Here is a 24927-nt window from a genome sequence, read left to right on the forward strand (position 1 = left end):
CTTCTAGGTGTCTGAAGCGTTTTCTAGCCATTTGCACACCAAAGTAATATAGTTCTTCTGAATACACCTTTGATTGCAGTTTTGCAATCAAATCTCCAGGAAATTTTGACTGGAGATGAGCAGGACATGTTAGAGATGGGGGCATCTGGGAGTGAAGTGGGCAGCCCTTGTTGAGATGGGAATAATATGAGGAAATAGATGCTGAAAGGGGAGGTGGATGAAGGTTCATTTCTAACCCTTCCACTAGGATTAGTTCTGCAGTAGGAATGAACAGAAAAGTGTCTCCTTTTTCCTCCAGGGCCTGCAACCCTTACTCTACTCATCCTATTCGTACTTTCCCTAGGCGAGTGCCATTAAAACCATGGTCCAACCGATATGTGTGTGCAGCAGGGTTGAGAATTAGTGCTATGGAGACAAAATTAAACAACAAAACCAAAAACAAGTTCTATGAAGCAAACAGCTTCCTAATTTGGGGAAAGCAGATTTGTGATGGCTTATTTTGTCTATTCTAATTTATCTATACACATTATTGTTTCAAAAAAATGTTTTGGGGTGGTCCAGTATCCACTCAGTTTAGACTGAATTCAGTGTCCCCATAAGAGTAGACTGCTTTTTTCTTCTGGTCTTTGTAAAGAATAGCCAGTAGGAAGTCACCACTGTTCAATAGTGCCAAGTTAGGGACTTCACCTAAAACACAAGTATGCATTTCAAACCTTGAACAAACAGCCTGCTTAATAAAATGAGGGAAAGGGTTTTCTTTTTTTCCTGTTCTCCAGAAATTCACAAGCATCACTTGACAGGTGACAGTTCCTCCCTGACAAAAGGGTCTGTTTGCTTTTTGCTTTGGTGTTTGGGTAAACTGCAGCACACACTGGCAGAGAATTTATTGCCTAGGGGAAGGTGTTTGCAGTTGCTGTGTTTAATCTGAAAAGAAACCCTTTTCACTCTGTCCCCTCCCTCTCTCTTTTTTTCAAGGAAAGAGAGTTAGAAATGATAGCCCCAGGGAAATAGTTCCCCTAGCACCTGTCTTTGGTGGAGCCTCAGCAGTGTTACATGAGACACTGCTCTCAGTGTGTACGCCTTCAGAGTGGCAGAGTTGAAGAGGGCAGATAAACAGAGAGGGATTTTAGTAGAAACACAGGAGCTGATTCTGACCTTGAATCCTCTTACAGACTAATCAGATTGGCATCTTAGCATGTTGACTTCCAAAGAATTTGACTTGTTTGAAGTAATGCTCATTCTCTTAGTCGCCTGTCTTTTGCTTATCAACCAGTTTATTTCATAGAGTTTTAATTGATAATTCTTGGAAAATTCGAGAATACTAGATTTAGGGAGTCTAGAAATTATCTGGATCTATTCCAACCTTCCTTTTATAGACGGGAAAACTAATATCCAAAGAAATTAATGGTGACTTCTCCAACATTTCTAATAAGAGTTTGTGGGAGAGTCTGCTTAAATCAAAGTTTCTTAATTTCTGGATCTTCTTCTCGATCCAGTATTAGAAGCAATGTAACATGATAAAAGGTAGATGACTGTCTGTATTTGAATTCCGCTCTATCCAGCTCATTATTTGGGTGACTGTGGCTGATTCGTTTCAAAGCCTCAGTTTCCTCACTTGTAAAGTTAGGATGATGATGTTGGTAACATACCTTAGAAGAGCTGTTTTGAGTATTAAAATAATGCATATAAAATAGTCAATACAATGCCTGGCCTGTGGTCAGTTCTTAGTGGTGATGTTGTTGTCACTTTAGAATGTGGTAAATTTGGAAACAGTAAATTATTAATCCTAAGCACAGTAATTACTGATCCATGAAAAAAAATGAAAGTTGGATATACATTTTTTGCATTTCAGAAAAAGAAGAAGATAATAAAAGAAAGAAAAAGTAGAAATATTTAAAGGTAGACTTAGAGTGCTGCTAAAATCTACATTGGCCATCTTTTCCCATTTGAAATTAGAGTTGAGTTTTTCTTCAAGCTAAAATTAAAGGCCTGAAATAGACAAACTTTTTAAAATGGCCATGAACTTGTGTCAGTTCAGTAGTCAAAGAACTCACAGGAAACCCTTTTTACTTTAATTATTAAATATTATTTTGTTTTATATACTTAGGAGCCATTCAGTACCTTTAGCATAATGGCATACTCCCTGCTTCAGTTGAATGATTGAGCATGATGTGGAATAGGGTATAGTAATATATCCATGTTTGAGTCTTAGCATGAGAATGAAGTCTGAGCTGCACTTCTTCTCGGAAGTTTGCTTCAGTATTTCTAGAGGGTTGGGCTTAGGACCAGTAGCACCAATATTATTTAGGGACTTGTTAGAAATACAATTTTGGGGGTCCACTAGTCCTACTGAATCAGAAAGGGGAGGAGGGCAGATTCAGGGGAGGGCAGCATATGTTCAGCAAGTCCTCCCGTTGGTTCTGGTGCAATCTATATTAACATTGAAGAACCACTGGTATAATCCAATGATGTGTGTGTGTGTGTAAAATGAAATAGATGGTAAAGGATGGCCCCCAGGAAAGTATCTGTTGCTTAAATATTGAGGGATAGATAGACAAGACAGTAAAAGGACACACATCCTTGGCCAGACCAGAGTTTAGTTATTGGCAGTGCACTACTAGGCTGCACAATTTCAGGAACACTATTCACATTGTGTTTATGTTCTTTGAGAATAGTGTCTCTTGGCATTAAGCAACTCAGTGGCCCTGCATCTAGCACACATCTGCTGCATGCTATACTTAAAACAATCTGGGAAACGGTTTAACAAGGAGCAAATTCTGCTCCCAAGCATCTCTCATCTTATTATGGGAAGGGAGTTACATACAACAACTCTGATAGAAATAGAAAGTGCTAAGTACCAGGGGAGAGTATAGATATACTTCCACAGGAATTCTGGTGATATTTTCTATTTGAAATCTCAGGAAATAATTTTCACCTATGAAAGAGAAGAGGGAAAGGTTATTCTAGGAAGAGAGAATCAGTTAGCCCGTTAAGGAACAGGCTGCCAGCTTAAATGCATGTAGCACTCAATCTAGGAGAACAGGAAACTGAGGGCTTCGAAAAGAACAGGACAATTCTTACCTCACCTAGAAAAATTAAAATAAAAATAAAAGTTCCCCAATTACATGGAACATGTATGTAGGCTGTCAGTCTGAGATATCTTACTTAAATAGAGACGTGAATTTGGGGGGTTGTGTAATGGAGGTTGGGCCAGTTTGGTGATTGGAATCCAAAGGTAAGAGCAGGGGATAGAAAAAATAGTGAAGCTGTTATCAATTCACAGCAAATACTAGTACATTCTATGCTGGTGGACTTGATGAGCTGATTGATCATGGGATACAGAGTGAGTAACTGGAAGCTGGGTGGCTGGAGATGTGGAGGTACCTGCATGTCAAACTCTGCAAGATCTCAAACTCTGCAAGGCCATGTGCTCTTGTCAAGAGAAGTGGGTGTGTGAGGCATATGAGTAAGTCTCTCTGGTGTCTTGATCTTCTCGGATAAAGCAGAGTTCATTGTCTACTTTTCTTCCCCACCATTTATTCAGACTGTTGTGCTATTTCTTGGGGTAAATATGGAGAAGAAAATGAGAATCTCTTTCAGATGTAATCTAGACAGGGACACCAGACTATATCCCACTAACTAGAAAACAAGAACAATGCTGATAAATGCTGGGATAGAGGTGTAAACCAAGGCTGATAAAACTAATAGTTGGTTTAAATATGTCTTATTGGAAGGATTATGGAAGACTCTTCAGAATATCTGTAAAAGGTATATATATACCACACTCTTAATATGTGCAGTATAAGCCTCTTACTGGGAGCTATTTTGAAGAGATCCTCATGGCTCTCAACTTTCTAGACTTAGGCTGGCTGAGGGATTGCCCATCAGAAGTATTTTATCTGCAGATGTGTGAGCTAAAATATGATATCTAGGTCTATTAAAATTATTCTTTTTGTTCAAGAAGAATTTATAATCCATTTATATGAATTAAAGCAACAGCTCTTACTTCATTGTGTTTACTCATCCTCCTCCCAAGAAGCTGAGAGCTCTTAAAGGACATTATTCAAGTCATTTCTCACCACACCCTTTTAAATAGGTAGAAGGAGAGCAGGAATTTTAATGTCTCTGTGTTGCGGCTCAGTGGTACACAATAATGAATCAGAAACTAAGGTGGAAATAAAACCCATATGAATTGACTTGGGACTGAGTGCACTTTGTTCCAATGGCTCTAGCAATCTGCTTTCTTTTACATTAGAATTAGATGGCCTTATAAAGTGTAGCTTTTAAAAATAGCCCTCTCTTTTAGATGTCTGGGTGGAGTATCATAGTATTTTTTTTTAAATAAACTGAGCTTTATTGGAGCATTATGGATTCAATAGCGTTGTTTGCCGTAGACAAAGGAATCCGGACAAACTGTCTCTACTATAGAATTAAAGGATGCAGCCCACTTCCCATTTAACCAAGATAATCTGCCTTTAGCTATTTTATTTACTTTTCAGCAATAAGCCTGTCTAGAAAAAAAAGGCCAACTCAGCTTTTGGAATTAGATTTGATGAAAAGAAGCTAAGGAGGAGAAAAAATATGTTTTGTGAACAATTGATTCTGGAAAACAAATATATTCCAATACTTTGTCGCTTTTCTTGACATTCAAGAATTAACATTTCACAGATATGGAAATCCTTTTTGCAAGAGAAAGGAACCAAGGTTTTCACCTTGGGCCTTATAAATGTACTATCCCTTACATTTTGAAAAGCATTCAGACTTTTAGCAATAGCAAGGCTTAATGCAAAACACTTGCTTAAGAGTCAGGGGCCTTGGCTTCTAGCCCTGACAATGCCACCAAATTGGCTTTCTCTAGATGGATAAATGAGTTCCGTTGTCTGGGTCCTAGGTTCCTTATTGGTAAAAGCAGGGCATTGGATTAGGTGATTACTACATTTTCTCATATCAGCAAGGGATAAATTGCCAGTCCTTTGCTCTGGAATTCCATCTCACTAGGACTCTTCCACCTTTCCTTGTGGTTATGATGAGTACATAGCACTTGCGAGCACATTTTCAGTAACCATTCGGTGAAAACACATAAACCAATTCGCCCCGTTGAAAGCACTGTATAACAAATCCTGTTCTAACTAACAGCTGCGCGGCATGGGATCTAAAGAGTCTGTGACTATGTCTCCCTCTTCTTTCTATCCTTCAGGGGAGGAGGAGGTGTGTGCAAAAAAACCAGAGCACAAAAGCAACATTTTTATATCTGAGAAAATGAATGCTTCCTAATCAGTTCTTTTTTGTGGAGGCGGGGTGGGTGGTAAGGGTTGCACTAGTAAAGATTAGTCATAAATAAGAATACTGTCTGGAGTTGGTGAAAGGAGAAGTAACTCTTTCTGTTACTCTCCCACTCCCTGCTCTTAATGGGCTGCCTCTATCTTCCTCACAAGCCCGGAGGCAGTGTTCCTTCCAAGCAACTACTTGTCTAACCAGTTCCTCGGAATGTCTTTCTACAGACGGTCTCCTCAGTCAATTTCTTCTGAAAATTAACCTCTCTAAAAGAAGCATAAATCAGGTTGGGGTTGGGGGGCAGTATTAATGTTGCACATAAATGCTCTTCTTTGGTTTAGGCAAAATGCATTGGCAAACCAAACTACCCCACTTTGAAAAAAAAATAACAAAAACAAAAGTAATCAGAACGAGTTGTTTTGCTTCCTTTTGAAGAGACTTTGTCTTGGTTGCAGTTGTTCTTTGATGTGACGGGAATTGAACTGTCTTGATGCAATCATTCCTCCTTATCACATACTTCTTTTTAACCCACATCACTCTGCGGCCCGAAGTTGATTTTATGAGAATATTAACTGTATTTGTCAGTCCTGGCTTTTAGAAATATTAGAAAATTATAAAATGTGAAGGAAACGAGACAAACCACAGGCTGACATAAATCTTACAAAAATTCTTAATGTATGCTGAGATATTTAATAATTGTGGGTTTCATGCTTTACATTTTTTCTTCAATATGTAAGAGTAATAACTGAGTTGTGTGTAAGTGAGGCAAGGTCCTCCCCCTCTCCATTTTCTTTTCTGACACAGCCCCACCAAAAAATCTTGAGTAATGATTTACATAGCATTATATTATTCTGATTGTGTGTGGTTTGTAGCTAAATAGGCATCATTTGTTATTTGAATTAAGTGGGAAAAAAAAGCATAAGTGTACCTCTTCTTCAACTTGTGTAGTAGTAATGGGATGTTCTTTATAGTCTTATAAAAGTTGAATTTCTTACTTCCTCTGATTAAAACATGAATGGGGAAGGATAAAATAGGCATTTTCTTGGCTAGTTTTGTTTTTGAAGAAATTCTCAAAGACTTTGAAAGTTTGGGATTTGTTTTAGTTTTCCTTTCTTCATCTGTAATGATATGATGAAAACTGTCATACTCACCAACCAGGAAGTTAGCTAAAAAGTGGCTTTATGAAAACCATGATTCTCAGTTTTTGTCTATTGCCAAATTGTCAGATAGGCAATAGAAATAAGTTGTTACTTACGACTGAATTACGAGAGAAAAGAAAGTTCAGATTCAAACAGTCTGTATAAAAGACTTATGTAAAGAAGAGTATGCTGCCTTAGAAGTTTGGGGCCCTAGATTTTGGCCAGGCTTTCTATTCCACTTAGCTGTGTGACCTACACATGTCACTACGCCTCTCTGGTTTCAATTTCTTCACTGACAAAATCATCCAGAAAACTGAAATTCATTTTTTCCTGTTAACAGTCCTTAGAGAGAATGCCAACACAAAAACAAATTCAGTAATGTTCTACTTTTAGAAATTCATTTTAAGGGCTAAACACTTTGGACTCTGTATTCAAATACCCTGGGTATATGAATAACCCTAAATTCTAGTTTGTCTTTTTTTGCCTGTAAAATGGGGCTTATATTATTATTGTGAAAACTAAAGAGATAGTAAAGATAAGAAGTAAATCATAACATGGTAATCACTCAGGACATGTTGTCTTTCTTTAATATTTATTTTATTATTGAAACAGTTATTTAACACATTGGGGCTGTTTTAAGTGAACACAATTTGAGAGGGAGTTTTGTTTAGAAATTGGAGAATTTTACTAGCCTAAAAATCCAATTCATTTTGTATTTTGGTTGCCTTACTACTTTTACTAGTCTCTAATTCTTTTTTTAAAAAATCTTGACTCATAAATATAAGTAGTTGCAAATTATTTTTTTTTAATTTTCTTTGTAATCTATGGATAGTTTTTAGTCGGATTGGCCCAAACCCTAGTAGAAACATTGTTTCAAAGTCAAAAAATCCAATTATCAAACATTTTCTTTCATTCCCTATCATAAACAATTTAGGCTGGCCCAAAACTTCAAAGCTCATGATAAGCTTTTGAAACTACCTATGATGTATTATCATCCATTGTGCAGTAAGAGATGATTTGTGCAGTTGGCTGCTGGGCTGTGACGGGAACATACACAGACAATTCACTTGGCTGTCAGTAACAGAGTAATGAGAATTGATGAACAGCTTCACGTCCTTGTAATGGTAAAGCAGAGGCCCACATTTAAATAAACAGACAACAGCCCAGAAGTACCACTCAGTTGTCAGTGATGTTTATAAGCAGTATAGGAGCGTGCATGGAGATGGCTGCTGAAATTTCAGCCCAAGGTCAGCACAACAGTAGTTTAATCTGACTACAGAAGCCCTGTTTCAAACCCAGGCCTACTACTTTCTAGTTGTGGGACATCAGGCAAGTTATTTGTTTATTTCTAGTTGTGTGACTTCAGGCAATCTCCTTTTCTTTCATTTTCGTCATCTGTAAAATATTATGATGGAAACCCCTCCCAGGGTGGTGTAGTATTACATCAGGACGTGCATATATTAAGTGACAAGAATTAAACCTAGCTTTAAGAAGTGCTCAGTAAAACTGTCTTCTGTTCTCTTATGCTATTTGTGCAAGTCTGTATGTTTTAAATGTTTAATATGAAAGGCTCTCTGTATGTTCTACCATCCTCCAAAACTTGGACTTTCTGTAATGATCACATTGAATGACCTTGGGTAAAAAAATAAAGAAGAAAATTATTTTATTATGCTATCCCTTGTCAGTCCCTTTGAGAATATTGGACAGTAAAACAATTAAATAGATGTTACTTATGTGCATATTTTTATGTCTGACAAGCCACTCTACCTTCTACTTGTATCAGATTGTATAGCCAATTCGAGTAGGAGCTGTATTGAATCTTTCTTTGGTGTTGTATTACTCCTAGGTGGATACTAATTTGAAACATACTAATGTGTTTAGAATTAATATAATTGATAAAATTAATATGGTGTCAGTGAAAATATTAGTAAAATAAAAATACTCTATAGATTGTGTATGTAGCCTACCAGGGGTGTCTCAATAGAAAAATAAAACTTTTTAAATGACTGTCCCCATGCAGACATTGAAACATACTGTCCTTCACAGTGGCCACTTTTGGCAAGTCTAACCATTGCTGTACCTTCTCTTCAGCACTCATCTCCAGTGATAACTTATCAGGAATACAAGAAAATACATTCTTATTTTAATGCCGCCTCTCTTTCTCTCATACTAGAATTGTCTTACATAAGTCAGTCATTTGCTAAATCATTTACTAAATATGGTAGCGCTGAATGAATTTTTAGTTATTGCAGGAAAAGGGTGAAAATTGTCATTGTTGATTATATTCCAAGAATGTGTCACTGTCTGATTCATAAGTTACATCAGATTGTTCACCAGCCAGGAAGCTGTTTGAAAGCAGGAATCATGTCTTTCTTTTCTGTAAGACACATTACAAAGCCTAGTATCCATAATTGCTCAGCAAATATTTGTTGAATTATTTGATTGTATAATGGGGTCATCTTTTTCAATAGTCAGCTCCTTAAGGAGAGTGGTGCAATCTGAGTCTTCTGAATGCCCCACAGAATCTAATGAAGACCTCATTATGAGTAGACTTCAGTATTCTTTGCTAATTTAAAGTCAGATTCTATGCGCCATTGTCTCGATGTGAGAGTTGAAAACTAGGCATTATCCTAGTAACTCTTTCAGTCCTTCCTGGGTATTTTTGCCATTCCCCCATATTGCATCCATTGCTTTTTAATTCATCTGGAATGTGTTTAAAATGCTTCTTTGACATCTACTAAGTAATTTGTGATAGAATTAAGCTGTAAAATTTAGACATTTGGGAAACTATCAAAAAGCATCGTGCCTAAAACCTTTTCCCTTTGAAGAGTTTTTATCTGAGTCTATGCAAATGTGAAGAAGTTAATCCCAGTCAACTCTACAGATTGTTAGGCAGGAAAAATGTGTAATGTTGCAAGTTTTCTCTTGAAATTACTCAGTCACTTCCAATGTATAAATCATACAATATGTCAGAGATTTTGTTTGAGTGAATCAAAGCTAATTGCAGTAAGGACTTAGAAAATTATACCTCTTTATTAAAAAAAAAAAACCAAGCAAGTTCATAAATAAAAATATGTTATGCTTGAGTTACCCTTTGCAATTAAAAAAAAGTTATTTTTCACGTCCATTAACACCCTCGATCTTCACAACTACATGTGCTGTCTATTCTCTGTGCATTATCTCAGATCCTTGATGTAATTAAATATTAAAAGTGACTTTCCCTTTTAATTGTACAGGTTCATATATATGACTAAATAAAATGCACCCATAATATTGTATACTAATATAACCAAGTGAAAATTAAAGCTCTCATTCTCGAACTCCAAATTAAAAAAGCAGAATCTCAAAGATACATTTTCTTTAACATTGTTTCATGCTGTTCATCTGCAGGTGACATTTTGAATAAAGCTGAGAAAATACTGACTGTTTAAGGTAGTTTTAGTATGATCACCTGATTGTCCTTGAAGAGATCCTCAGTTTCTTTCAATACTCATGATTTCCTTCTTTTTAATAATGTTACAAAGTCCATTTTTAGGCTCCTCAGTTTTGGACATACTTAATAGTATCAGTGCAATTCGGTGTTGAATAAAGTCTTGTTTGATTGATTGCCTGGTTATTTGTTTGAGACAGATCATGGGTCTCATTCGACTACATTAAAAAATGCCTTGCAGTGTCTGTTAATGTTCGTAGATAGGGTCCATTTGCATCAACATTCAGCGCATTCATTGACTGATTCATTTCTCCTTAAAACCTTCCTATGCACAAGGTCCTATTTAATATTTGTATACCCAACTTAATGGTTGTACATGGGAAATTATCTCAGTAGGATTTGATAGCATTTCAGAAAACTTGTTTGTTGAACACAGTAAGGTGATAAATTGTGCTTTTGTTTACATGGCTAATTGTAAGTGTTTGGAAACACTCCTTTGATGTACTAAGAGCAACTAATGAAGACAGTTAAATAAACAGCCCATTATAGAGTCTAGGACATCATACAGATATTTTCTGCTAATTTGCTTCTTATCCCTGACCCAACAGTTTTATGTATAACCCAAGGGCACACCTATTTTGAATTTAATAGAAAACCAACATGGTCTGGTTTCCTTTTCTACCTTAATACTCTACTTACTGACTTTCAATGTCAGGACTGGAACTGATTTTTAGAGATCATCTAGTCACTAATGCTTTTATACTGATAAGGAAATTGACACCCCAGGAAGAGAAGTGAAAAGCCTTAGGTTACCTAGCCAGCTGGGGAAGGAACTAGCCTAGAATCAGTGTTTCCTGAGTGCTTCCATGATATTATGATGCTTCCTTTTAAAAAGTCTTAAGTATCTGTATAGTATCTTTTGAAACTAACTCTGTATTTCACCCATCAAAATATACCAATTAAAGGTGACCAGACTCATCTGGTAATGGTAAATAATCACCGTTACACTGTCATTTTGCCCATGGTAGTGCATATTTATTTGGAGAAAATATCAAGACTTTTTCTCTATTGTGCTTGGTGCTGACTCTAATGCCAAGAAGGTGGATTGAATTTCTACCCCGTTTTTAAGACTTGTACTCTAATAGCCTACCACCCCCAAACCTCCAGATAATCTTGTCTTGCAGTCTTGATGGTGTAATGAATTAGTCTTGCACGAGTCTGCTGCTTCTGGAGGGTAAAGCAGGGGATCAAGTCGTCTCTTTGTAGTGAGACAAGCTGCCGGACAAGTGATTGATATTGCAGACAGAAGTAGGACTTCAAGGAAGGAATAAGCAGATAAGTGGGGTAGTAAGTCTATAATACTACTACTTTGCACTTAATGTCTTTCATCTGAGCAGCTGAAGGAAGCTGTATCCTCAAACATCAAGGTCCTTTAGTGTAGGGAGAAAATGGAGTCTCTGCTTTTACTCCACGCCCCTTCTCAACAAGGAGCAGGTTTGCAAAGGAAAACCAGTGTTGATTTTTTTTTTTTTTCATTCTCTGGAAGCTTAAGTCACCAGGGTATGAAGCAATCACTCTAAAAGTTATCTTGATCTTGATGCAATGTTCTCCAAGAACTTTCTCCTATAATGTTTTGATCTGGAAAAACAAATATCTTCTACAATAAAAAATAAGGCAATTAGTATATTGTTAAATCTCTTCTTACTGTGTCCGATTTATTCCCTTTGAGTAATTCTCATTCGTGCATTTATTGAACTTCTCAAAAAAATTCCTTTGTAAGTCTTATTTAAGTCAAAGTCCTTAGACTAGATCTCTCAGACAGCTCTTTAGGCCATTATGGTTCCAAGGAATCATTGTGAAGTTAATCTGTATTTAATAAGGTTGATGGACCCTGTTAGATTTCCTTGAGTGTGCCTCCATAAATTTTGTACACATCTTGTTAATCCAGACAAAGAGAGTAAATTGCCAAGCCAAAATTGTGTCCTGTTCTCAGTCAGTGACTCAAAATTTCAGAAGCTGATTCCTAGGAGAGTTAGAGAACAATACAAGGCTGCCACATATATTTTCTCTGGTATCTTTATTTCTTATTTACCAGAGACAAAATAGTTTTCTAGACATTAAACCAACAAATATAAATACTAAGTGACATTAACAATATTGTTTAATCACCTTCCAAATCTATGGCTTTTTTCCTAGTTTGACTATGTTGTGTACATATTGTTTATTTGTTTTTAGTCATAGAAATCCCAGAGAATACAAGGGTCATCAGATTTAACCACCAAGCAATCTGGCCTTTAATTCCATAATTACAATATGTAAGTAACTGGCATATAACTCCCTTAGGAGGTAAGAGAATACAGATTCATCATCTATTTTCTTTGAAGAGCAGCAAAAAAAAAAAAAAAAATACTAGAAATAAAAAAAAAATCACTTAATTCACGGCTAGATGCTTCAGGTTTTATTGTTTCTCTAAGAAAAGTGTGCTTTCTTCTAACAGACAACATTTCCTTTAAGACAAGAATTCCATTCTTGACATAAATGTTTAAACATAGCTTAATATATTTAATAGTGCCTTCCGAGCCATGTCTTAATTGAGACCAAATTATTTTGTGAGTTCATGGTCCCCAAGTGAAGATAATTAAGGATAAAATATATATATAAAAAAATTGTGTATGTGTGTTGGCTGCTTGGGTGCAGATTGTCCCTACAGCAAGGAAATTGAGTTAGAAACTACAGATAAGGAAGCCATTTGCTATGATAAGCTTTTTACAACTCCAAACTCATTCTCTCCCTAAAATTATTTCCTATTTTTTTTTAACCCCAAACTGAGAGGATTCAGTGTTCTACCTTTTCAGTGTAAAATGAAAACTACCTGCTACACAACTACCTACATCCTAATGTGTCAGTTCTTTCTTGCCTTGTGTTGTGGGTTTAACTGTGTCCTCCAAAAAATCATGTTCAAGTCTTAGCCCCCATATTTTTGTTTGTTTGTTTTTTACAGGGCAGGCACTGGGAGTGGAGCTGGGGTCTCCTGCATGGCAGGTGAGAAGTCTGCCTGCTGAGCCACTGTGGCCGCCCCTTAATGTCCATTTTGGTGAATGTGACCTTATTTGGAAGTAGGGCCTTTTAAGACATGATTAGTGAAAATGAGGCCAAAATAACTGGATTCCTGGGGATGAGCCGGGACCCAGCATCATGGGATTGAGAAAGTCTTCTTCTGAATCCCATGAGGATTTAAGGGGGAGGAGAGAAATGAGACAAAATAAAGTGTCGGTGGCTGAGAGATTCCAAACCGAGTTGAGAGGTTATCCTGGAGGTTATTCTTATGCATTATATAGATATCCCTTTTTAGTTTATGGTGTATTGAAGTGGATGGATGGAAGTACCTGAAACTGTAGAGCTGTGTTCCAGTATCCTTGTTTCTTGAAAATTGTATAATGATATAGCTTTTGCAGTGTGACTGTATGATTGTAAAAACCTTGGGTCTGATGCTTCTTTTATCCAGGGTATGGACAGATGAGTAAAAAAAAAAAACTTAGGATAAAAAATAAATAATAGAAGGAGATAAAGAGTGCAATACTGTGGGTCAATGAGAGGGAGGAATAAATCTATGCAAATTTGAAGAAGCTAATCCCAGTCAACTCTACAGATTGTTAGGCAGGGAAAATGTGCAATGTTGCAAGTTTTCTCTTGAAATTACTCAGTCACTTCCAATGTATAAATCATATAATATGTCAGAGATTTTGTTTGAGTGAATCGACACTAATTGCAGCAAGGACTTAGAAAATGATACCTATTTATTAAAAAAAAAAACAAGCAAGTCAGTAAATAAAAATATCTTTTTTTTATTTCTCTCCTCCCCCTTAAATCATCATGGGATTGAAAAGAAGGCTTTCTCAATCTCATGATGCTGGGTCCCAGCTCATCCCCAGGAATCAAGCGGTGTGAGATGTATGAGTTCTTTATTTTTCTTTATCTGGAGTGATGCGAATGTTCTAAAAGTGGTCATGGTGAAGAATACACAAGTTATGTGATGATGTTATGAACCATTGATTGTATAATATGGTTGGACTGTGTGTGTGGATGTTTTTCAATAAAAATATATTTTTTAAAAACGAGAACAAAATGGATTAAAATGGACCTTAATCCAGTATCACTGGTGTTCTTACAAGAAAGGGTTAATTGGACACAGACAGAGGGGAGAATGCCATGTGATGACTGAGGCAGAGTTTTGAAGCCCAAGGATAGTTTTCTTTCGCCCAAAACTAAGAAGAGGCAAGGAAAGATCCTTCTGTATAGATTTTAGACTTCTAGCCTCCAGAACTGTGAGAGAAGAAATTTGTTTTTTTAAGCCACTTGATTTATGGTACATTGTTTCAACAGCTCTAGAAAGCTAAGAATCTTTTTCTAATTGTGTTTTTGTCTTTCTAAAGACTCTGTTTGGGTGTGTTCTTTACTTCCAGTCTTTCCTAAGGTGCCTTCCAGTAGACTTGGGCATCCACTATACTTTGAGTGTCGGAAGCATCTTGCCTTTTTCTTTTTTTACTGATCTCTACTCTTTCTTTAATTAATACAGTTCTTACACCTTTTAGAGGGCCACCGTTAAAACTGAAAGACTTTTTCACCAGAGAGAAGCAGAATTTGACATTGACTAATACTTGAATGTGTTTATTAGTTAATCTGTTCTAATGACCAAAAATTTAAAGATTTTAAAGCAGAACCTAAAGCAGCTGACTGGGTACATGGGATGCAATTCTAGTACCTTTGGAAGACAGGTCATGGCCATATATGTAAATGGAAATATGTCTCATAGTTAAATGTAATCGTTTATTTAATTCTTTCAAATATGGACAACACTAAGAATGAGAGTCCTTTCTCACTCATAAAATAGCTGTAAAGCCTCGGGACACCCATCTTCCCTCTTTGACTTTCATATTGTTTATCTTTTAAATGAAAAAGTTTGTTTATATGATTTCTGTAGTCTCTTAATGGTATAAATTCTTCAATTCTGTTTTTACCAATGCTTAGAATTATTGCTCATATTATCATCATTATAGGTCAGGTATTATCTCAATATCTTTCATCTCTGGAACACCACATTTCCTTCCAAAGACAGTGAAGGAGATCCCTGTGCACAGGAAAAGAAAGTAGGGCTATTGGTATAGATGTCTAGAACATAGAAAATGGAGAAAAAAAAAGATTTCTGAGCAGATGCTTAATTGATTCCTGACTACAGTGAGTTATAGTTCTATAGGAGAGTGATGATGAAGAAATGGTTCCTTGTGTTTGAGTTCCTAAAATTATCCTGTGAACGCAGGCCAGTCCTTACCAGGTTAGTGTGCTTCCAGGCTGCAGATCTGTTAGGAGGATGGGTCTTGCTTCACAGATCTAAGTGTAAATGTTAGCCCAGATGGGCAGAGTGTTTGACTCTCTCATTAGCCCTGCAGGCCAGTCTTTAAAGAAGCAAGGGGTAGCATCCAGCAGATTAAAAAAGCGTCCTGTGCAGTTGTTTGCTGAGGGTCAGAGGGCAAATGCTGTTGTGACAGTTGGGTGGACTTCTGGCACACTTCTCTGGAGAGGACGCAGGAAGAAGAGGAATTGATGTTTGATCTTTGATAATATCAACAGCAGAAGACAGTCCTCAAAATTCTCAAGTATTTTTGGTATCCTTTAAATTAACATGATTTTCCACTTTTAAGCCAAAGGGTTAGCAAAACAGAGTCATAGGAGATAAGCAGTGATCTAGCCCATATATTTAACTTCAGGGAAGTTCATCGTAAAAATGTCAAGACTCCTAGAAGCTTAAAACTTACCTTAAGTATGAGAAAGAAAATGATTATTATTAAATTAAAATGCTATTCCAACATACCTTTTCTACTCCATCTCTTATTTCCCATGACCCTCCAGGCTCATCTAACTCCACCTTGTTTTCTGAATACATAATTTCATTTCTCTGTCCTTTTGGCCCATAGTGTTGCTTTGATTTAGGAGTGTCTTCTTTTCGAAAGTAGTTTCAAAAACTGAAAGACCCAAATCTTCTTTCCTCACGGGGAATTAATCATTCCTTCTGTGTTTCCATAGAACTGTCACTTAGAATTTAACACTTACTTAGCATATTTCACTCTGACTTTGTAAACATATTAGTTATTTTAGATATGTCTCTTCCACTAGATCAGGAACTCGAGGACAGATGCTGAATCTTATTCCTCTCTAGATATTATATCAGGACGCAGCACAATAAAGTGCATAATGTTTGAAATGGAATATGTGTGTGTGCATATGTGTGTGAGAGAATAAATGAAATAGTCTCTAACCAGGTGGTCTCTAATACCTCCTTCTATCAGTAATGCTCTCTGAATGGGTGACATGACAAAAAATTTATTACAGTTGCTGAATAAAACTTGTAAGAATTTAAGAAATAGGTTTGGGAGACCAGAAGCGAAATACGTCTTTTAAAGAGATGTTTACATTGAAGCATCATCAGCGTGGTCTGGTCATTTTCTTACTCACAGATTTCAGGGCACACCGCTTAGACTGTCACAGACTCGGCCATTCTATGCTATAGAGAAAAGATCTTATCCCACATAGAATCTGTCTGAGTTACAAGACCCAGTGAATAAAAAGGAGTCATTTGAAAATAGAGTGTGAATAGTTGATCAAAGTAAGAGTAGTATGGGCATTTTGTTCACCTAGGAAGTGTTATAAATAATTCTTCTGTTTTATTAGTAGCTTTGTTGTAGTACGTGTGTGTGTCTTCAGATTATTCATCATAAAACTCGACTTTACTGTGTGTTTCTTTCTGTGATTTGAAAAGATTGCCTGGAATGGTTTTCATTTGAAGAAAAGATTTCTTCATTGTTATTATGTAGCTATAAAGCTTAGTTTCCCTTTAATTTTAAGCAAAGAATACAGTAATCCTAAAGTAAATGTAAGTCTTTGCCAGAAATTAGCTACATTTTAAAGTTGCAGTGCCCCTGGGAGTCTTTTTTTCTCTTTCTTTTCTTTGTGGTGACTACCGTGCAGTTGCCCAGTTAATAATCAATGCCGGACATGTTTTCTTACAAAATCAAACCTGTGGCCTCCATAGGCCTGATGATCTGGCTCAACCACCAGGGTCACAGACACACCTACTTGGCTGCACCACTTTTTAATCAAGTTGTCAATCAGGTTTGGGAAGCTGGAGGTAAGTCAGTTTATTGGGTCGGTAACAGTAGGAAGCTCAGGAGACTAAAAGTTAGGACGAGGAGCTGCTAAAGGGGAAGGAATATCTATGGGAAGCATTTGTCGCCACAAGTCCTCTCAATTCCCCTTGCAGAGCATGCAAGCAGAGAAGTTGATTTGCTCAGAGACTAAATTCCTTCCTCCCTGTTGGTGCATGTGTGTGAGAACAGAATCTCTTCTGTGACAGGGCACAGGAGAGCATGCAGTTTGTAGTCAGCAGGCCAGGCTTACAGGCTACAGCCTTAAGCCTACTTTATGTGTGTACTTGAATATAACATTTAAGTCGTCTGCAACCTGATTTCCTCATTTGAGGGCAAGATCATGTCCACTTTACATATTTATCCCATCGATCAAATCAGGGCAATCCTCTGGCAAATGGAATTTGAATGCACAGTTTCCAAGCTGCTGGAAATGTATTGCTTCATTAGCAATGTCCTTCCCCTAACACTCATATTTGTGGGAGTCATGAAAAAAAATAATAAAAAGTAATGAGATCAGATGTAGTTATTCCTAGAACTAGTGAGGGCATGGGAAAACTGGCTGCCTAAAGGTCTTAGTTAAGAAATATTCTACAGATTTAGCATACAGCTGGGTACACAGCAGACACTCGAAAAACTATTGAATAAAATGGAGGTAAGTTAGATAGATGTCAAGGAATATATTTGAGTTTGCTTGTCAGAGGGAACAGAAGTACCAGGATGTAAAAGCAGTGAAGCTGCAAAATATATGATCTGTATGCTTTGTAGGCTGCAATGAATGATACATGTGCAAGCATTGTTATACAGCCCCAAACTATTACATCCTTCCTTCCCCATTAATAGCATTTTTTCCAATAGAAGCTCTCAATTAAGAATATCCTAGACAGCAACAGAAGATATTTTAATATTTTAAAACTAAAAGTGATCATGGGGTTCTTGCAACATTATCTTCAGAAGTTTTAAAGTTGGATTTGCCTTTCCTTTTTGGAAAGCAATCCATAATATTCACCTCCTAATCTTATTTACTATTTTCTTTCTTTCTTTCTTTCTTTTTTTTTTTTTGGCATGGGTAGGCTCTGGGAATCGAACCCAGGTCTCCAGCATGGCAGGCAAGAACTCTGCCAGTGGCCATCGTCGCACCACCCTAGGCACTGCTTTCTAGTTCTATGTAGGCTTCATTTTATCTTCTGCACTTGGGGTCCAGGGGACAAAAATGACACCAGGAAACCACTTTTTTTATTTCTTTAAATATATATTTTTGAGACCATAGTCTCCTACATCCCACACTTAAAGTGAAGAGAAATGATTTCCACAGACAAGTGCTTTTTCATCCAGGACCTATTGTCACAGAAGGAAGATAACACCAGCCTCGTGACATTTGAACTTGGGAGAGCAGACGGTGTGTGCTGCTTCTCCAGTTCTTCGAATCACAAGGGTTTGTCAACCCTGAATTACCTTGACCCCTCGGGTGGAGGTGGTAGGTTTCTCCGTTATCCGGGGTCCAGCTAGGGCTTTCATCTTTCTATTTCCTGATCATTTTGACTCTTTCATTTCTTCTATGTGTTTTCCGTCTTTCTTGTGGTATTTTGAGGTGACGGACATTTTCGGCAAGGCGTTTGCTTAGTAAGGGAATAGTATCGCTTATAAGCATAAAGAGAATCAGGATGTCAGGTCCAAAAAGGACTTCAGAAATCCCACAGGGTTTGACCAACCCTTTGTTGTACTTTCGGGGGTGGGTGGGGGGGGTGCTGAGAAACCGAGGGCCTAATTTCAAGGTCACATAGCAAATCAGAGAATTAGGAAAGTAGAACTTTAAAGAGTTTTGAGTGCATTTACACACATCCAATTTTTTATACCTAGTACTTAAGGGACATCAGCCAGGAGAGGAGAGCTGAGTATGAGCAGGTACAGGGCTCCTGGAATGTAAGTCAGCTCTATATTCCCTGCCACAAAGGTGTTGTGGATACTGGGTGGGAGAGTCACAGATGGGAATCAGAAACATTCCCAGAAATCACAAACCTGTGACTTCTCCATCCTGTTTCCTAGAGCTGAACTGCAGCTACCGGTGGGCCACATAGCCTATAATTAAAGGTGAGTATGGCAGAAGCTGAATCCAGAGAACGATGTTGTATCTTTCTCAGAGTCTGAATTAATTAAAGAGAAGTAAAATGTGATCCTTTCCTGGAGTTTATCCAGCACTCCAAAGTAAATGTACCTCCTCTTTACTTTGCTGAGGGATTTTTTTTATTTTTTTATTTTTGTCTGGAAAGTGTGGAGAGGATTTATGTAGGACGAAAGCTAAGTTGCCGCAAAATGCAGCATCCAGGAAGAACGAAGGACATCTCCTGCCCAATCTATTATTGCTGCTGTGGAGAGGAAAAAAATGGGGCACTTAAAGTGAAACCTAAAATCTTTAGTGCTGAAGGCTTACTAGAAATCAACTATATAAAGTCAATCACCTCACAGGCTGTGTAGGAAGGAAACACTATAAGGAAAAGATGATTAATTTAAAGCTGAGAAGGAAGTTGTCTATCTTAATCAATAGTGGAAACTGTGTTCATGAAGAAGTAGCTGAACACAAACTACCAGGAGAGTAGAGTCAGTAGAATAGGATGCCAAAACTAAATATTTCCATATTGCAACTAAGTCCATTTAACATGCTGGAAAACTGAGACATGCAGGAAAAGTATCCTGCTTCAGGGAATATAACCAATTTACTGGCAGAGCCAAAGCTTAACCCAAGTTCCCTGAGCCCTGGGCCAATGTCCTTTCATGAAGGATCCTTTAAAGCAAGATGGGTTGCCCTCACTGTGGCTTTAAATTGGAAAATTATTAAGATCTGGGGCCATCCTGAAATATATTCCAGTATGGAACCAGAAGGGAAGGTAATGTGGTATGTAATTAGGTTGAATGAATGTTCGTTCATTAACTGTTTATTCGAAAAAAGAAGCAACAGCAGATCATACAGTTGAGACCTGGACCCCAGGTATCTGCTGTTGGTTCTAGTTCTCTTTCTACTGTTCCATTATTGGCTGTTACTGTGGAAACAGACGTTTGGAAGACGTGGTTGTAAGTGAAAAGGGTCAGAACAAAAACAGAGTTTAATCAGACTGTTTTGTGAAATGCTAGACTGAGCTTTTAAAAAACAAAACTTATAGGAGTTATTTAGTAGCCATATTTAGAACCACAGACATAAATAAATAAAAAGGTAACTGAAATTTATTCGAAACTTAGAAACTGATTACTGCTTTGGGGTCAGTTATCGAAATTATGTTATAATATGGGATGACATTTTGATTTTGCACTTGAAGAAACTAAGGTTCAAAGAAGCCATGTAAACATACCTGTATTCAAACCCGTATTCAAACTAGTTTGCTTGAAAGACCTGCTCTTTCTAAAATAGATCAGTGGTGGCATAGCTAAGTATGCGCATTTAAATGAGTGGTGCATAACAATGATAGGAGGAAGTTAATTTTGTTAGTAACTTTTTTACTCTAAATTAAAAAAAAATTAAATAATGCTAGATGCTAGTGAAGTTGTGGTAAGGTGAGCACTGTTGTATATTGTTAACCTAAACGTAGACTGTTATAATTAATATCTGGACATTAATGCAGTGATATCTATTAGCCTTCAAAATATTGCTGTCTTTTAACTGTATAATTCAGCTTCTGAAAATGTATTTAAATTAATAGTGTAGTGCTTTGTTCTTTAAAGTACTAATGTAACAAAAAAATTAAAAATAAATTGAATGTCCAATGAATGGGAAATGGCTAAATTAATTCAATAAATTTATATAGCAATTTATAACCATGGTGTTTTTAAAAATGCACTCATATAGCCATGTTAACTGTTAAAAATGGGCATATGCATGTATATATATACATATTTATATATACCTATACACACACATATATACATATTTAACAAGATATATATTGAATCATAATATATATAATTTAGTTAACACGTATGCACACAAATGCACACCTATGTGTAATATGTATTTCTGGAAGAGAATATCACAAAATGTAATAGTGGTTATCTGTAGGTTCTAGGATAAATGACTACATTTTTTCCCATATACCATCTATATTTTCTGTTTTCCATAGCATATTTGTAGTCTTAAATAAACAAAAATGGTACGAAAATATGAAAAAAACGAAAGGAGTCATTTTTATGCAATGCTATAATCAGAGTTCTTATTTCAGTATAGTTAAGATTACAGAGCAAAACCCCTGGAAAATATTTGACAAAAATCAAAGGGTTAGCATCTTTATCAATCAGCAAAACACTGCCATTCCAGTGGGCCTGGAGAGATAGGTAGGGAAAGAGGTGAAGGATAGCCATTGAAGGAGAAATTCAAAGGACTGAACACATTGAAATACATTTACTCTCACTAGCAATCAGAGGAATTCATATTAAAATAAGAAAATATATTTTTTCATCTGTAAAGTAGGAAAAAATAACCCTCCTTGCTATGGACGCTCTCCTCATATGAATGTGATTTGAAGCAGTCCTTTGGGAAAATAGTTTGACACTGTCCCCATGAAGTGTTGTTAAGTCTGTACCTTTTGGCTGATTGATACTTTTAGTTGGGGGAATATTGAACATGGGAGATTTTCACATAATGAACATTTAATGCTGTGAAATGAACACAGAATGCTGTGAAAACTAAAAATATTCTACTATGATGATCATTTTGTTTACAGCCTCCATACATAAACACCCAGGAAGTCCATAGAAAATATTTAATATAATTCTCTCAGTGGTGTGCTTATGAATGACTTTTATTTTTTTATTTTCATTTTTCAGTTTTCCCTCTAGAGAGATCATATCATTTTTGTAATCTAAAATTCTTTAAATGCAGAATTTTAGTGTGAGGAGAGATGTGTTTATCTCTGCAAATCTGAAACTCTACTTATTAGGGTTTTGGAGCCTTTCAAAAGAAAGACGTTATCTAAATCCAGAAACGTGGGTAAAAGTACTATTAGTGTTATAGTCATAGAGTGGGGCAAATGAGCTGTAGGGATGCCATTGACATGAAATTGAAGGAGGGAGGAACACGGGGAAAAAGAGAGAGATGATGGCAATCTCTAAACCTAAAGTACAGTGTTTGAATGGATGGGTTCTAATCTCAATTCCACCATTTAATATCTGTGTCTGTGCTTCAGTTTCCTTGTCTGTAAAATAGGGATGTCACAGAGTTGCTTATCAGAGTTATATATTTATTTGTACCATGATCACGAAGGTGGTTTTCCCAGGGCAAGGCTTATCCATTCCACTCCGGATGTGCTGACCCCTGTGATTTCCCCAAATGTGGGAAACTCGACTGCATAATTTGTGGTAATGGGGGACTGCATTCGCGCTCTCCCCTGTAAAAAAAAAAAGAGTTATATGCTTATTTGTAAAGTGTTTTGGGTCATGCCTGACCCATAGAAATGAAGAGAGAAGGAGAATCTAAACCCTACTCGCCATTTTGCCTGTTATTTCAGCATTTTCACAAACAAGGGATTATAGCTGGAGTTGGAATATAAGATTTAGAACAGAACGCATTTCCCCTGAAGTCTAGCTGATGACTGATCCCAAAATGGATGTAATCTCATGTCTTGCATTGGAATTTAGACTTAAACTAAAACAGAAGTTGATATGGTGAATTAATTTAGTGACCTTCAGTAACTTCTACAAATGGTAATTCTTCTCACGTATCTGAGACAGGTAGGGGAAGGAAATCTCTTAACTTGGGAAAAATCAGAGCTTTGGGAGTTACTCAGTGTATTCTGTTGGTCATCCTTTAACTTAATGGTAACTGACATTTAAAAGATCTAATTTATTTGTTCCTGCAGCACTGTGGAAAGTCCCAACATTTCTTAGCTTTTCACACATGCTCTACAAAACCCCAAACTGTTTTTTTGACTATTGCAAGTTTTTTTCATTTTGACAAGTTTCCCTTTTGACAAATCATTATTGAGGGTTTGCGGTACTGAGCTTGGATTGAAGGCATCATTATTTTTGCCCTAGTTTAATTAGATATTAAGCATTGATTCCTATGGGAAATGCATCTCCATAAAATAAATACTTGTCTAATAATAAAAAAATTGGGAAAAGAATCTAGTGTCCAACTTTCTAGTTCTCGCTTATGGAATTAAACTGTCAATTGAACTTATGTTCTTTGAGCTTTAAGACTGTAAATGGGATTTGATGAACGGAAATGTACTCTGACCTCAAAAGATCACTGTTTAGTGAGGGAGACAGGCAAGCATACAAATTTTGTACAGGCAAGGCAGTACTTATAACTGTTTCTATTTACATTCATCTAAAATAAGAGAAGGTTTAATTTCAACTTAATATTGAAGTCCCTGTAAAGCTGTCTTTTAAAGAATCCTTAAAAATATCTAGAATTTATCACGAGAATTTGGCATTTCAGACTGAGCATCCAGATCGATCAGAGGGGAAGGAGTGGTCAACTGGGGCCAGTGAGTATAAAGCAGAGCACACTGCAGGGAAGATGAGACCAAAAAGGTTGTTTGGGGTCAGTTTTTGAAAGGCTTTGAATCCCTGTCTGGATAGATTGCTTTGTCCTCGGCATTGGAGTTCCTGCAGGAGTGACATGATCAGAGTAGCTCTTTAGGAAAGATGAAGTGGTGCTGAGGGGGCTCTAGAAGGGAAGGGTGAAAGTGGAGACATTTCTGGATATCACCTTTTCTATCTTATGCAGTTAGATGTTTAGTTAAAGCATAGAAGAACTGATATGTGTAGAACCAGAGAACACATTCTCTCTTAGAATTTCAGTTATTCCTATAAAAACAAGTCACTGCTTTATTGTCTCCTTCAATAAATGACTACTTAATCTTAACCACATTGACCCATACCCGTGGCCTTTTTCTAACTTTCCTTCTCTCTCAATTCAAGAGACGTTTCCATCTGAGGTAACCCACTGTCACATGCATCTCCTTTGTGTGGCTTTATAAAAACTAAGCATTTCCCAACCCTCACCCGCTGAGTGTAAATCATAAGTCCAGGAGCACAGAAAACTGCTTCCATTTCTTACTTTCTAGAATATATACCTCCAACCTCACATTGGATGGGTTAAGAACCTCAAACAAATATTTTCTATATAAAGATTTATATATTCGCTTAGCTTTCTCTCACAGGAATATAAAATGGAACAATTGGCATCTGATAGTTAAAGGCAGCGTTCTAAACCATTTATTCAGTACATGATGATTGTTTGTTAGCTAATTTGGGGAAATAGGAGGAATGTATCCTCATTTGTTTCTCACACCCGTATAACTCCAGAGAGTTAAAAGATTGGCATGAGATGATATTATGATTGAAAAATTTTATAACATTTGACTCGGAAAGACCTTTCAAACCAGGTCTGGAAAACAAGACATAAGGGAGGAGATGATACCATTAATTATAGGAAAATTAGAATTCCTCTACACCAAAAGATAAAACCATAGTCAAGTTTGAAAGATAAAATATGTGAGCATATGCATGCCACCCCACACAAACAGAAAAAAATATTTGCAGTATTCATGATAAGGAGTTAATATCTTTAATATACAGAGAGCTCTCGCATGAATAAATTAAAAGTGCTATTTCTGGAAAGCATGTGTTGACCCCAGATCCTAGAATCCCTCTGCTCCCAAAGATGTGCATTTACAGCTGTGGCATTTTCATCCTAGGAGCCGTGCTGATCCCCAATCCTGGGCCATATCTGAGTGACTGGCCGAGAATGGAAAGTTATGAGCTCCAAATAGAGTTGTTCTGTCTCCTCAGGGTTTGAGGCATCCATTTAAGATCTTTGAGTTTGCTTGTTTATCTACAAAATGGGGGGGGGGGGAAGGGGGTAATAATACCTCCATCACTAGGTTGCTAGGAA

At 36.9% G+C, this 24927-nt stretch overlaps 1 protein-coding gene and 1 pseudogene across 4 annotated transcripts in view; both read left to right on the forward strand.

Moving 5' to 3' along the window:
• TP63 (tumor protein p63) overlaps positions 1-24927 on the forward strand; it is a 143699-nt gene that overhangs the window by 17723 nt on the left and 101049 nt on the right. The window lies entirely within an intron of this gene.
• On the forward strand, positions 22264-22417 carry LOC143648952 (U1 spliceosomal RNA; annotated as a pseudogene).

The sequence above is a fragment of the Tamandua tetradactyla genome, chromosome 10 (assembly GCF_023851605.1).
Source record: "Tamandua tetradactyla isolate mTamTet1 chromosome 10, mTamTet1.pri, whole genome shotgun sequence".
Classification (NCBI taxonomy): domain Eukaryota; kingdom Metazoa; phylum Chordata; class Mammalia; order Pilosa; family Myrmecophagidae; genus Tamandua; species Tamandua tetradactyla.